Source organism: Phallusia mammillata, chromosome 5 (genome assembly GCF_965637545.1).
Source record: "Phallusia mammillata chromosome 5, kaPhaMamm4.hap1.1, whole genome shotgun sequence".
NCBI lineage: Eukaryota > Metazoa > Chordata > Ascidiacea > Phlebobranchia > Ascidiidae > Phallusia > Phallusia mammillata.
The window spans coordinates 26564115-26580584 of NC_137256.1; the positions used below are offsets into that span (position 1 = coordinate 26564115).

Here is a 16470-nt window from a genome sequence, read left to right on the forward strand (position 1 = left end):
CAGTACATATATTTTAATAAACATGTTCAAGGCCGTACGGCTGCAAGTTGACTGAAACTTAACGCTTCGAGGAACGGTTTAATTTGTATCGTTTCTATTCATAACATATGAGTTTTCATCTATAAATTATTTTTTGTATGTCTCTGTTTAAATAATTGCTTTGACTTTAAAAAGTAAGAATATTTTAATTAGATAAATATCTGAGAAAATACTACAATTGTTGTTAAGTGTGCGTGGGCCGCATTAGAGGCCTTCGTTATACCGCATGCGGCTCTCGGACCGTGAGTTTGACACCCCTGCCTTAAAGATATATAGGCCTGGAAGGTAATAAGGCTCACCGCTTTTATTTTTTGATATACAAGGAAAAATGTTCCGTTTTGTTTCAATTTCAAAAGATATAAGTACTTAGAATGATTTACAAAGTTTTGAACCTACAAGTTATGTGTAATAGTTACCATGAGCAATCCAAATTTATAAGTGTTTGTTGACGACTTTTTATAATTTAAAATATATTTGGTTACAAACATTGAAAGGTTTCGTTGTCGTAATGTAAACTTTTTAAGATATATCAGTAAAGAGGTCGTTTTACTTTAATTGGGGCAATATTTTAGCTGGAAAAAAAATTACTTTAAAATATTTTTCTACGGTTTTGGTTGTCGGCCATTGGTGGCAATAAGGCCCAACATTTTTTTCTCATTTTTAAATGGGCTTTTTAAGTAAAGGCGACTAGTATGCACAAAAATTGCTTTTTTGCTTTCTTAAAGATATGTAAGTCCTAATAGTAAGTTTCTACAATGTGATTTTTTATTTAGTTTACTGGTCACCGACTGTCAAACGGTTGTTTATTCGTTGTTGTGGCCTGGATTGGCATTCATTGTTTATTGAGATGTGTGACGAACATCAATGAGTTACGCACATTAAACGAAATAGCACACATTGCTATTCACAGTTTTGTCTGAAATTACAAGATTTAATACTAAAACAGCCGGTCAAAATTTCTTGAGGGGGGGGGGGCATGGTAAAGACGCTCGCTGGCCAAACGTTTTATGCAAAGTTTTTGAACGTAGAGTTGTATAACAAATATACGTGATTTGAGGAAACATTGGGATTTATTACGCCAGCAAAATGTATACTTCCGCTTTTACCGGTAAATAAAGTTCCAAAGAAGCTTTTGCGTGAAGAAGCAATTGCCACAACCCAAAAACCTAATCCAAGCTATAGCGGTCACATAATTTGAAACAACAAAGGCAGGCCACGTAAAATGCCACCGGGGCCGCATTTGACCCGCGGCCGCAGTTTGGACACCCCTGTGTTGGTAGCTTAAACCAATGTACCAAAAATTAATCGGCCACCGAACAATCCGACTTGAACCAAAGTTTCAGACGAGTTCAATGCAATATTCGTTGCAACACTTCTTACTGAAGACATTTGTTCAGCAACAAATAACATCATCATCAGTTTTAAACCCGTCTTGGGGATAAGGACAAATGTTGTTAGGCAATATCTCAAGAGAATTGATGCACAACTTCGTCTGACGATTTGTTGCTGTAGATTTAAAACTTCTTTCCAGCAAGGCGTACAATATACAAAAGCTGTTTGGCTGGTCATAGATTTCAAAAGTTTATTTCTGCCTTGCGACCTAAAATGCAATAAAGGCGATGTATATCCCTGGGGTCGTTTTAAGAAAATGGCCACAATTTTTATACGTTTAAAGGGATAAACACGCAGGATTTTCACTAAATTGGAAAATTTATAATGTTTTTTAAATTTAAACGTTTCTAAATTTACTAAATACTTTTTAATGACAATAATTTCCAAACTGCAAGACTGAGGAGTTTCATACGTTGTTGATTGGTTTCATGCGCAATATTTGACTGAATTTTTAATTTTATTCAGTTCACCTTTTTTACCCTTTTACCTCTATATATTTGTTACTATGTTTACCGATGTTAAAGAGAATATACTCTATTGCAGGGGTGTCAAACACTCGACAACAATGGAAGTATTTTGTCAGATTTTTATCCAATTATAATAATTTTTCTTACTTTTCAAAGTAAAAGCTATTATTTAAACACACATACAGAAATTTAATTTATATATAATAATTCAGATGTTATAAATAGAAACGATAGTAATTTAAGCATTCCTCAAATCGTACGGCCACAGAAACGAGTTTGTGCGGCCGTAAGCATATGTTTGTTAAAATAATGTACTGCGGCCGTGTTGTAAAAACTGCTCTAAACAGATTTTGTATTACTGAAAGTAGAATTACTATAGCCTAGTAGCCATATGCCTCAGACTTTTTGTAGGCCTATTTTGTGCCAACAATGCAAAAAACACAAACCAAAAGCGTCACAATATGAACCAGGGGTGGGGAATCTTTTTGTTTATAAAGGCCAACAAACGGTTTATCAATATTCGTTTAGGCCGCATGGACTATTTTCCAGGCCAAGGCCATTGGTGTTCAAACTTTGTGACGTACAGAATGGTCGTTTGCAAATCCCTTGTAGAGTTGTAGCACTTACGGTCCAAACTAAATACAATTCCTTACTACATTCCAATCTTAACAACAATATTCAGGATTTTTTAACCTAGAAACTCGCTTGTTTCCAATTATCAACGGTCTAAGAACACCTGGTGACATCACAGACAAGTTTAAGACATTCGATTATGCGCAAACAATTGTTCTTTCGCAACACAAGTAAGATTGTACAATCTTGGGGTCGTGGTAGTACTACGGAAATCGCCATGTAAACCACTATGGGACCGTTTGGCTCTAATTTAAAACCCGCTGCCCTTGAACTAATCAAATAGTATAATGTGGAATAAAGATCCAAAAATAAGTTTCTGTCTACTTTTCAGCGCCTGGTGTAGTCTGTAATAACAACATCCTAAAATGTATTTTGGCATCGAAGGCCGCACTTTGTGCCTAAAAGGCCGCAGGTGGCCTTTTGACGCGGGTTCCCCAGCCCTGATATAGCCTATGACGTAATAAACAGTTAAAACTGATCTTCACACTGTGCAGCTTAATCTGCGCGTCAAGTTTGAAAATAATCTGGGATTTTGAGGCGTCAATAGATGGTTTATATGTGATATAAACCTATTTTTTTACATCTGTAATTTTAAAACAAAAATCAGCAGGGAATTTGCGGTTGTTGGTGAAATAAGGATCTGCAATGCGGCCGTCGTAGCAAAAAGGTTGTTTAAGTGTATAAAACTTGAATAAAAATCACATGCGGCCCTCGGCATAATTTGCAAACTGCAATGTAGCCCTCGAACCCCACGAGTTTGACACCTCTCTCTATTGCTCTTAAATGTCATGATTCATGTATTAAACGCGCGTTCAACGTCTCCTTGTTGCCCTGTTGGGAATATACAGTTATGTTGGTTAGTCAATTATTAAGTTCATACGGTCTGTCAGAATGCGTAGCGAGTTGACGTCATCGACGAAGCAGCGTTTTGTGCGTTTGATTTTATACCTGAGGGTTGAATGGAGTAAAGTTCATAACCTCGCAAATAGTGAAAAAAATCTTTATAAGAAGCATGCAGGGACCACTAACTTGTATAAAGTCGGGCTACTAGTACAAAACATAAGCATAAACATGTTTAAAAATCTATAAAGGGGTAAAACTGTGTTCATGACTTATTTGAAAATTAAAACTGACAAGTTTAAATGTGGCGGGCATATGTTGGTAACCCCTGGACTGTAAAGTAACCAGGTTAAGTTTGTTGATATAAGTGGTGTTACAGAACCCTGGGTTATGCTGTAGTGTTGCAGATAAAAGTGTGCGTATTGGCCAGTTTTTCTTGTTATATCTGTAACACTATCAGGGTTCGGTTATTTTGTCTAAGTTAAGTTTATGCAGCATTGCATTGTGTTCTTGGTAGTTTCGAAAAGTTTAAGTAAATGGTTTATCGCTGTGGTGGTCCTAATGTTCGCCTTAACTTGGTATCAAGTCCACATACCGTCCTTATTTCTAAGAGGTGTCGTTATTTTGAAGGGCTATGACTTAGAAAAATTCATTGTCTTTTTTAAAGAAATGTCCTTATTTTTGACTTGAATCCTTATTTTGTCTTATTTTCAACAAAACTATACTCAAATCCCTGCTACGAGTAAAAGTAAACCTCGACCTGAACTGTCGTAAGATGCACGAAGTATTTTGTTACGGACAAAAAGTTGCTGTAACAGATTGTTTCTGGCCAAAATATTGCAAATGATATGTCATGGCTCCCAGAAATGCAATAATTTGTTCAAAAACATTTGTTTCGAGTTGCATAAAGATTAAATTTTTCGGTTGTCCTTATCTTTGGTTTCAAGTCGATGGCAATCCTGCTTATAATTAAGTGTAATTAGAGCAAATATTTCAGTATAATTTATAGATAAAGTTAATTTATGGATTAATTTAAAAATCAATTCAGAATTTTATGCAGAAAAAGACGTTGTCATGTAACAAAGCTCATTTTAATTATCAGTTGTAATTTATGAACAAATATCATGCGCACATTAGTGGCCGTCGTTGAAACTGAAGCCTGTAATGTAGCCCTCTAACTGAAGAGTTGTGCACCCCTGCCTTAAAGCTAATCAACGGTAGCTTGATAATAAAAGGTTTTAAATCAATCACATAATATATATAGTAATCTGACATGTCATCAATTTTTTTAAATGGTTTAACAAATTTTACATGAACAATGCAGGACTGTAATTATTTTGTTGTTTCAACATTGTTCAAATTATTGTAGAGTCGTCCGTTGTTGATTCGAGTTGATGTTGTTTTATTAAGTTTCCTGTTGGCAAGAATTCTAGTTCGTACATCGCATGGTCACAATTTGATACGTTTGATAGACAAAATCGCTAGGCTTTAAAAGCGTTTTACCCGGATTACGGAATTAATAATTTGCCAATCCTTGCATATATTTATTTTTGGGTTTGTTGCTTTGAAACGTCGCAATGTTTTCGCACCGAAAATCTTAAAGTGTAGACTGTTTAATTACGTCAATCATAGTTTGAGTTGAGTTTATTTCGCTTGTTGAGAGGAAAAATAGCAACACAATTAATAGCATTAAAACTGTGGAAGCTCTCAACTTAAATTTCGAGCTGCTTCGTGTGGTAATGTAAATTTTGAAAGTACATTTGATTTTTGGGCTGCCTGTTTTTTTTGGAATAAATGTGTCGGAGTTTAATGGATTAATTACATTTCCTACAATACGCATAACAACGTTGATATGTATCAAGATCGTAATGCATCTGACATGGAGTTGTTTGTGGCTTAAACCAATGTACCCAAAATTATTCGGCCTTTTTCACCGAACAATTCAACTGGAACCAAAGTTTAAGACGAGTTCAATGCAATATTCGTTACAACACTTCGTACAGAAGACATTTGCTGTGCAATAAATGACATCATCATCAGTTATTAAACTCGCCTTGGGACACAGGACAAATGTGTTAAGCAACATCTCAAGAGAATTGATGCACAACAAGCCGTACAACATACTAAAAATATTTGACTTGTCATAGATTGTAAAAGCTATATGCCTTGCGACATAAAAAGTATTTTGTCGTTTTATGACAATTTTAGATGTTTAAAAGTATAAACACGCGGGATTTAAAAAAATGTTTGAACCAAAAATCTAAATTTAATTTACTGCTGATAATTTTGGGACCCTTTTGTTTCACTCGTTTTTTTCGATCAAGAAAGACTGCTTTGAAACGTTTCCAAATTTACACACACGACAGTTTGTTATCCAAAGTTGATCGTCCCAATTTGTAACCCAAGCGGATTACCCACAGGCCCCCAAACATTTTTAAATGACAATAATTCCTAAAGTACACGATTGAGGAGTTTCATTCTTTGTTCATTGGTGTCATGCGTTGACAAAGCTATTTGCATTTTGATTTAATTCGCCCTATTTTACGACTTTGCCTCAAAACATTCTTCACAATGTTCACTGGCGTAAAAGGTCGGAAATTTACGTGCTCATTGTGAGGCGCTCAAATGTCCTTATTCATGCATTAAAACGCGCGTGCACTATCTACCATTTGGGAATATAAAGTTATATTGGTTGGTCAATTACTAAGTTTACAAGGCCTGTCAGGGTGTGTGGCGAGTTGACGTCAACGACGAAGCAGCGTTTTGTGCGTTTGATTTTATACCTTTTATGTTGGTAATTTGTAACAGACAATAGGACACAGTCGATAGGTTAGGTGTTTTTTGAACAGAGGCAATTATTTGAATGGTGAAAATGACGGCCCAAATAGACGTAAAAATGCGTTATTGTTCTGAATTTAAATACTCATGCCATCATCACTGATATAAAGGATCGCATCAGTTGATGGAATGAAGCATGTCGTTGTGGATCGTTTAAATATCATAGTAACATTTAAGTAAACCCGAATTCGTTTTGCTAGAATATAGGCTTATGGACATATGCACAGTACAAATGATTAAATTGCAAAGGCATTGGCTTGCAGGCTAGATAGTGCACTAAACCTGCTAATATGCAACGGTTTTGTTTTTGCCTTATTTTTTGACTATAATTTCAAGTATGTTTAAATATCTCACTAACATTTAAGTAAACTCGAATTTGCTATGCAGGAGTAGAAGGCGTATGTAGGCCTACAGTACAAATGATCAAATTGAATGACAGCTACCAGTTCAAAACATGTCGAAAAATCTACATAGGATATACGTAAAAAGCTGTGTTCATAACTTATTTAAAGATGACAAGTTTGATTGGGGCGGCATACGTTGGTAACCCTCGACTGTAGAGTTAACAGCTGTAAGTTTGTTGATATGTAATTACGTGGTGTAACAGAACCATGAGTTGTGCAGTGTTGCAGATAAAAATGTGCTTATAGGCCAGTTTTATCTTGTAAAATCTGTAATAATATCATAATGCGGGTATTTTGTTAAAGTTAAATTTAAGCAGCATTCGTGCTCTTGGTAGTTTAAAAGAGTTTAAGTAAAAGGTTTATCGCCCTGTCGTGGTCCTAATGTTCGCCTTAACTTGGTATTAAGTCCATCCAAAGTTATATCTCGTAAAAAATAATAACAGCAACAAACTGTCGTTGCACAGATTTGCCACATTTTGAACTTAATCAGTTTGTTATGTGATAATTTGAAGCAGAAGTGTACAACCTGCAGCCGTGAAGAGGCAAATTTATTCGGTCGTGCACATATGAATAAAAGTGTATCGGCGACGTTTGTTAAAATTCTTTTTGCTAAATATTTGGCTTCAAAAACTGATATGAGAAGAATTTTGGTGAGCTCTAGGTCTAAGGTAGTTTATAAAGCAAGCAGCCATACGTCAAACTTATCAGATACCTTAAAAAAACAAGGGGACAAAACTCGTGGGGTTCAGGGGCCACATCGCAGTTTGAAAATGATGCCGAGGCCGCATGTGATTTTTATTCAAGTTTTATACACTTAAACAACCTTTTTGCTACGACGGCCGCATTGCAGATCCTTATTTCACCAACAACTGCCAATTCCCTGCTGGTTTTTGTTTTAAAATTACAGATGTAAAGAAATAAGTTTATATCATATATATACCTTCTATTGACGCCCCAAAGCCCAGATTATTTTCCATCTTGATGCACAAATTGAGCTGCACAGTGTGAAGATCAGTCTTAACTGTTTATGACATCATAATCTATATTGGACGCCTTTGGTACGTGTTTTTCGCATTGTTTGTGCACAATATGGGCACAAAAAGTATGTCGCCAATGGCTACTAGGCTGGTAATTCTCTTTTCAGTAACACACATATGTTTGTTAAAATAATGTACTGGCGGCCGTGTTGTAATTAAAATTCCTTTGGCTAAAATTTCGTCTTTCAAACTGCTCTAAACAGATTTTGTATTACTGAAAGGAGTATTACTATAGCCTAGTAGCCGTATGTGCCAGACTTTTTGTAGGCCTATTTTGTGCAAACAATGCAAAAAACACTTACCAAAAGCGTCACAATATGAACCAGGAGTGGGGAACCTTTTTGTTGATAAAGGCCACCAAACGGTTTATCAATACTCGTTTAGGCCGCATGGACTATTTCCCAGGCCAAGGACAGTGATGTTCAAAATTTGTGACGTACAGAATGGTCGTTTGCAAATCCCTTGTAGAGTTGTAGCACTTACGGTCCAAGCTAAATACAATTCCTTACTACATTCCAATCTTAACAACAACATTGAGGATTTTTTAACCTAGAAACTCGCTTGTTTGCAAATATCAATGATCTAAGAACACCTTGTGACATCACAGACAAGTTTAAGACATTCGATTATGCGCAAACAATTGTTCTTTCGCAACACAAGTAAGATTGTACAATCTTGGGCTCTTGGCAGTACTACGGAAATCGCCATGTAAACCACTATGGGACCGTTTGGCTCTAATTTAAAACCCGCTGCCCTTGAACTAATAAAATAGTACAATGAGGAATAAAGATGAAAAAATAAGTTTCTGTCTACTTTTCAGCACCTGGTGTAGTCTGTAATATCAACATCCTAAAATGTATTTTGTCATCGAAGGCCGCACTTTGTGCCCTAAAAGGCCGCAGGTGGCCGTTTGTCGCGGGTTCTCCAGCCCTGATATAGCCTATGACGTAATAAACAGTTAAAACTGATCTTTAAACTGTGCAGCTTAATCTGCGCATCAAGTATGAAAATAATCGGGGCTTTTGGGGCGTCAATAGATGGTTTGTATGTGATATAAATCTATTTCTTTACATCTGTAATTTTAAAACAAAAACCAGCAGGGAATTGGCGGTTGTTGGCGAAATAAGGATCTGCAATGCGGCCGCGTAGCAAAAAGGTTGTTTAAGTGTATAAAACTTGAATAAAAATCACATGCGGCCCTCGGCATAATTTTCAATCTGCAATGTAGCCCTCGAACCCCACGAGTTTGACACCTCTGCTCTATTGCTCTTAAATGTCATGATTCATGTATTAAACGCGCGTTCAACGTCTCCTTGTTGCCCTGTTGGGAATATACAGTTATGTTGGTTGGTCAACTATTAAGTTCACAAGGTCTGTCAGAATGCGTAGCGAGTTGACGTCATCGACGAAGCTGCGTTTTGTGCGTTTGATTTTATACCTGAGGGTTGAATGGAGTAAAGTTGATAACCTCGCAAATCGTGAGAAAAATCTTTATAAGAAGCATGCAGGGACCACTAACTTGTATAAAGTCGCAGACTACCGTAATATTATCAAGTAACACGGGGCTACTAGTACAAAACATAAGCATAAACATGTTTAAAAATCTATAAAGGGTACAACTGTGTTCATGACTTATTTGAAAATTAAAACTGACAAGTTTAAATGTGGCGGGCATATGTTGGTAACCCCTGGACTGTAAAGTAACCAGGTTAAGTTTGTTGATATAAGTGGTGTTACAGAACCATGAGTTATGTAGTGTTGCAGATAAAAGTGTGCGTATAGGCCAGTTTTTCTTGTTAAATCTGTAACACCATCCGGGTTCGGTTATTTTGTCTAAGTTAAGTTTATGCAGCATTGCATTGTGTTCTTGGTAGTTTAGAAAAGTTTAAGTAAATGGTTTATCTCGCTGTGTGGGTCCTAATGTTCGCCTTAACTTGGTAACAAGTCCACCCAACAAAGGTTATATCTCGTAAAAATAATAAGTTAATAACGGCAACAAACTGTCGTTGCACAGATTTGCCACGTTTTTAACTTCATCAGTTTATTATAATAATTTGAAGCATAGGTGTACAACCTGCATACCGTCCTTATTTTTAGTCCTTATTTTGTCTTATTTTCAACAAAACTATAGTAAAATCCCTGCTACGAGTAAAAGTAAACCTAGACCTGACCTGACTTGTCGTAAGACGATGTCATTACTCGTAGAAATGCAAAGATTTGTTTAAAAACATTTCTTTCGTTTCGCATTCAGACTGGAGGTTAAGTCAATGAACAGAAATTTACACAAAGGTTTACCGCGTTGTAAACGTTCAATTCTGACAGCTGTCAGTTTGTTGTTCTTAGTGTAACAGAACCACGAGGTTGTGTAGCAAAGCGACTATAAATGTGTCTGGCCAGCCCTTGCAATATAACATGGCTCTGTTGCAGTATAACATGGTGAAACGTCTTCCTGGGCATTGTGGACAACTATGGGATTATTAGCCACGCAAAAGAAAGTGATGATGGCGATTTACAATTTCCACCAGGTCGCTGTGTGTTTGCACTATGCGAGTTGCGTGTGCTCTACCCAAATGGCATAGGCGAAAATCGATGTGTGTGGCCACCTCACGGCCACTGATTGGCTGGAACTTCTGCCACTTGGCGTTAAATATATTTCCAAAGGCCTCGCGGGTTTGATGCCAACGTTTCTCGGGCTGATTTAAGTAAAAATACTGGCTTCAATCTAGCTCCCCAGAGAAGGGGTGTTCGTCGCTTACTTGCGGGCGCTCTGGATCAGGTACATCCAGAATACTGATAAATCCATTTAGAGCCGTTTACGAAGCGCGATGTATATTGTGTGACGCTTTGGTATATACTTTAGCTTGCCCTGCGTTCTCTATTTTTGCATATGACCGCTACAAACCCTAACAAACTGCCGTCGTCAAGATTCACCACATTTTAACTTAATCAGTTGCTATATTAACCTAAAAGCTAATTAATCGTGCTTTACGACTTTGAAGATTCAAATATTGTTTGAGTATAAGTACATAAATAAGCAGTAACGAACCTTACATTGACAATACAGTACGGCAATTGAAATACTGTTTCATTGTTTGAATCAGTGATGTTTCCGGATTCAAACAACATAGCTTTTTCAGCCAATCACAAGCGAAATTTCCGAATTTCTGACGGTTTTCGTTAGCCGTTACGTCACGTCTAGGTTGCTAAGCGGTTACTTTGATGGGTTTGACTAAACGTCTGAGTGGACTAACTGGCCTGATTCCACGACAGTGTTTCACCATATTATACTCACATGGTAGTCCAGCTATTGTTACCGTCACGCCTTATTAACACTGCACGCATGTGGGATGTGTAGCAAATGAGTTGAGTGCTTTAAGAGCAGGAAAATGGCAAAACTGAGTTTGTGTGGTTGGTTTTATGCACCAAACTTGTGTTATATTACTAAGTTTAGTTGTTATTGTGCTGTTGGATAGTATTTAATGTAGGTTTCATCTTTTTATTCCGGCTTTAAACGCGTTGAAGCCGCTTAAGCCACATCATTGTGATTTTACGTTACATATAGTTTATTGCTGATCAAACCAAAGTCTGGTGAAAATGAAACTTTCCTACTGGCTGCATCTTTGTTAAACTAATGTATAACGACTTTGACCCCGTTCAGGAACTCTGGACAGACCAAAAGTCAAGCTTGAACGAAGACCATATTTGTTTCAAAGTTACTTATTTTAAACTGTCAACAAAGGTTAGATTTTGAAAAAAGGCCGGATTATGATCATTACAGAAAGTTTAAAGAACAGACTTTTCTAATGAGAGAATATGCAAAAGTGTGTTGTGAAGCAAAAAGTTTATTTGAAGAAGAATTCAAGGCGCCGAACAATTGCTAGACGTCATATACTAAAAATGGTGCGGAAGAAAAAGTCAAAATGTTAGAATAAGTAACATAAAGTTGAAGAGTATTTAGAAGGTGATGTTTTGTTCAAGATAAAAAATAAGTTGACAAAAGGAAGCAAAATTGTTAGCAAGTTGCCCACTATGCAACAACAGGGCTAACTGATTTCTTCAATGGAGCAAAAGTCTGGAGGTCTAATTACTTCCTTCTTCTGAGTACCTTCATCTTTTACAAAGTGTGAACATTAAATGCCTGACAGAAAGTTTGGGCCAGCCAACAAGCTGGATTTTTAGTGTATTGCAAAAGTTTTTTTAATACTTCTTATCAAAGATTGCAAAATAGGACATGTGATATTCTAGAAGTTGATGTGGATGAGAAGAAAGGAAATAATTTGTATTTATTTATTCATTTTTTTTGTTTACATTAGCCAAAAAACTCTTTTCCAAAATGTTCCTAATATTTACCTAGCAATCCAAAGTGTTAAGAGGGAATCTGAAAAATAAATGAAAAACCTTTTAAAAGTGTCTGTACTTTCTGCACAATGTGCTTTTTTAACACATAACAAAATATGGAACGACTCAATTTTCAGGTTATCTTGTTAATAATAATGTTACAGCTAACAGTAGGTTACTGTGAAAAAATCATTTCGGAGTGGGAATTATAAAGCCAAGTGATTTACCGAGGCTTGCAATTAAGATTCTTAAAACTGAGACTGTAGGCCAGTGATTTCCAAACTGTGTGTCGCGAAAGATTTGCTTTTTTACCGTGGAAGCATTCCCTGGTGTTTAAGACTTGATGATGAAATTCTGTGTGCATCGCAAATTTAGCTCATATTTTTATTGGTAATGAAAAGCATTCTTACCCATCACAATAAAGTTAAAAATTATCATTCTTTTGTTATGTTTACCTGCGAAGTGTGCCGCGGATAGAAATTTTGGTTCTTTAATGCGCCGCAAGACTAAAAAGTTTGAGAACCACTACAGTGTATACAGTGCACAATGATTCGACCTATACTAAGGTATCATCAGTGCAACAGATAATAAGACATGTGTCATATTGGCTAGTATAGCCATCTAATGGCCTTCCAGTTTGTTTGAAGTAACATGATTTCCAAACAAAGATTTGACACTGGCTGTCTACATTAACATTTGACATTGACAAGTTTTTAAAATACACCTTAAAGAGTTAGTACAACTAAAAACGTTTTAATGGCTCTACATACACTAATAAATAAACCTATTAACTAAAAAACTTTAAAACAGACACAGATTTGTCGCGAACGGCTTGTAAAAAGCAGCTGTATACCACATACATCACACAAATGTTTAGGCGACCTGCAGTGTCAGTCATGCATGACCAAAATGCGCAGGATAATAATAGAAACGGGAGGAGAAGAGGAGCTGGACTACCATGATAGCATAGGTTGGTTCACCCGATTCGTCAACAAGTGCCCGATTCAAAGCGCTTATGAAAAAATCCCCGTTTCTTATCGGGCGGTGTTATAATTTTAGAACATGTGTTATAACACAGCCCGATTTTATCGGCAAGGGTAGTGAAGCAATAAATTTATTTTTTATTGAAAAATATTATATTTTCTTTGGAAATAATCGCAGGTGAAATGGGTTTTACATGAAATTGGCAGTTAAATGTGAACTGTTGTGACAAAAGCAAACGCATTTTAAGCAGTGAAATAGCAGCAGTACCAGATTCTCCTCGATTGTAAACTGTAAAATACAACATGAGTCAAGGTTGTTGTATCTAATAGGCATCCATGTTCTGATAACAAATTGAGTAATGAAAAGTGACAGTTCAGGGTGGGGGAAGCATTTCTAGTGCTTCATGAAGCAAACTAGGGCCTAACACACTATCAAATGAAGGACTTGGGACATTGGATTTAAAAAGCAATGACACATGTGGTAAGTGGTTGTCAATTGTCATGATATGCTTGTCATTCTCAACTGTTTCTATTATTTTAGCAGATGGTAATTTGTTATCTTTTTAGGCATGTTCAAAAATATGGTAGCTCATTTCTAGTGTGATCCTGGTTTTGTAAAACATTGGCTTACATTTCTACTGGCCTAACTCAAGCATTTTTGTGTAAACTCCTACTTGTCAAATTAAATGTTGCATACACTTTTTATTTTATTTTTTGTTGCAGTTCAACATCTGGAAAACTGAATAGAAGCAGAAAAAAGCAGCAGAATCATTCAAAAGGTAATTCAAGATTGCCTTGGACAACATGGAAGAAAGTAATTGATGGTGGAAGAATGGTGTGGGTGAAATGAGCTCACTGAAGTGTCAGCTAAATCATTGATGCATACAAAATGCTTCTGGCCTCACTTGCAGGGGAACTTTTTTTTTAAGAAATTTTCCACACACTTCAGTTTTACTTGAATCAAATCGAAGTATGTGTGTTTTTTGCTGCTGTACTACCCGAAGGCAGGTTTATTTAACAATTCTTGTGCCCAACTTAAAGCAAAGTTGTTATGTTGGATGTGTTCAATGATTTGTTGGTGTTATTTTAATTTGGTATTAATCTAATCTCTTATACATTTTCACTTTGATGTAGACTCTTTCAGTAAAAGTGATTCATTAGACAGGAATGAAAAACTATTATTTTTGACCAGTAATCGCTATGATAGCTTGTTTGCCAGGATTGTTTGATACAACCTCATCCTTCACATGGTAGCTGGTTTAATTTTATTTCAGTAACTCGCAACACATTGCATTTTCAGCTGTACAATGTTGTTTCACCTTTTTTTGTTTCTCAGTCTGTTTACTTGATGACCCATTTTTAATGTACTCATTGTAAATGCAGGTTTTTGCTTGATAAATCAATCTTCTAATTATTTATCCTATTCACATTTATTTCTTCTTTTGTATAACTGTGGCACCCAATAAGAGTATGTTATTGTGTGGAAATTGGGTTTATGTGGTGTTTCATTTTTTTTCATTAATAAAATTTTGCCCTTAACTGTGCATATGTTATTTTATCATTTTAAGTACTAGTCTTAACTGGTTTAAAATCACAAAGGGCTTGATGTAAACAAAAACGGTTTTTACAGGTCAACTCTAAACTACATCTAGTAAACACATACCAAATATCTTTAGAATCTAACCACCACATGATAAATGAGAGGCGTACATCATAAGCGAACGAAGGGCATGACCGCTTTAAAATGATTTTTCGCGCTGACGACCCTTGTAGCATATACAAGCTCCAGATCAAAAGCGGTTTAAGTTAAATGAAAACGGTTTTTTCAGGTCAACTCTAAAATACATCTAGTAAACACAAACCAAATATCTTTAGAATCTAACCACCACATCATAAATGAGAGGCGTACATCGTAATCGAACGAAGGGCATGACCGCTTTAAAATGATTTTTCGCGCCGACGACCCTTGTAGCATATACAGGCTCCAGATCACAAACGGATTAAGATAAATGAAAATGCTTTTCACAGGTCAACTCTAAAATACATGTAGTAAACACATACCAAATATCTTTAGAATCTAACCACCACATCATAAATGAGAGGCGTACATCATAAGCGAACGAAGGGCATGACCGCTTTAAAATAATTTTATGCGCTGACGACCTTTGTAGCATATACAGGCTAAAGATCAAAGACGGTTTAAAGTAAACAAAAACGGTTTTCACAGGTCAACTCTAAAATACATCTAGTAAACGCATACCAAATATCTTTAGAATCTAACCACCACCTCATAAATGAGAGGCGAACAAAGGGGATGACCGCTTCAAAATAATTTTATGCGCTGTCGACCCAGTAGCATGTAGGCTACAGGCTCCAGAATATAAACGACATAAAGTATTTGTGATGTATAGGTGTGTGCGTTCATGACAGTATTAAAAACGTTTTTCCCAGGTTAACTTTAAACTAGACCTACGTCGAGTGAACGCATGCAAAATATCAATCAATTATTATCATTACCCTAAAATCAAGAGGCGCTCATCATCATATACGTTGAGATTGTATTCTACACGCTACAAGAAATTTACATGCTATAGGCCTACATGAAATCAACAGCACTAGCGGTCGTGCCCTGCGCTCGCTTATGATGTACGCCTCTTGTTTTTGATGTTTTTCTTAGAAAATAAAGATATTTGGTATGTGTTTACTCAGTGTATTTCAGAGTTGACCTGTAAAAACCGTTTTCACTTAACTGAAACCGCTTGTGATCTGGAGCTTGTATATGCTACAAGGGTCGTCAGCGCGAAAAATCATTTTAAAGCGGTCATGCCCTTCGTTCGCTTATGATGTACGCCTCTCATTTATGATGTGGTGGTTAGATTCTGAAGATATTTGGTATGTGTTTACTACATGTATTTTAGAGTTGACCTGTAAAAACCGTTTTCACTTAACTTAAACCGCTTGTGATCTGGAGCCTGTATATGCTGCAAGGGTCGTCAGCGCGAAAAATCATTTTAAAGCGGTCATGCCCTTCGTTCGCTTATGATGTACGCCTCTCATTTATGATGTGGTGGTTAGATTCTAAAGATATTTGGTATGTGTTTACTAAATGTATTCTAGAGTTGACCTGTGAAAACCGTTTTCATTTAACTTAAACCGCTTGTGATCTGGAGCTTGTATATGCTACAAGGGTCGTCAGCGCGAAAAATCATTTTAAAGCGGTCATGCCCTTCGTTCGCTTATGATGTGCGCCTCTCATTAATCATGTGGTGGTTAGATTCTAAAGATATTTGGTATGTGTTTACTAGATGTAGTTTAGAGTTGACCTGTGAAAACCGTTTTTGTTTACATCAAGCCCTTTGTGATTTTAAACCAGTTAAGACTAGTACTTAAAATGATAAAATAACAAATGCACAATTAAGGGCAACATTTTATTAATGAAAAAAATAAAACACCTCATCAACCCAATTTCCACACAATAACATACTCATATTGGGTGCCA

At 36.3% G+C, this 16470-nt stretch overlaps 1 long non-coding RNA gene across 1 annotated transcript; it reads left to right on the forward strand.

Annotated features, from left to right (window-relative positions):
- Positions 1-12959: 12959 nt before the first annotated feature.
- Positions 12960-14510, forward strand: LOC145228758 (uncharacterized). The gene is made up of 2 exons (XR_013860270.1): positions 12960-13452; positions 13695-14510. It is a non-coding gene; the product is annotated as an uncharacterized LOC145228758 (long non-coding RNA).
- The last annotated feature ends 1960 nt before the right edge of the window (positions 14511-16470 follow it).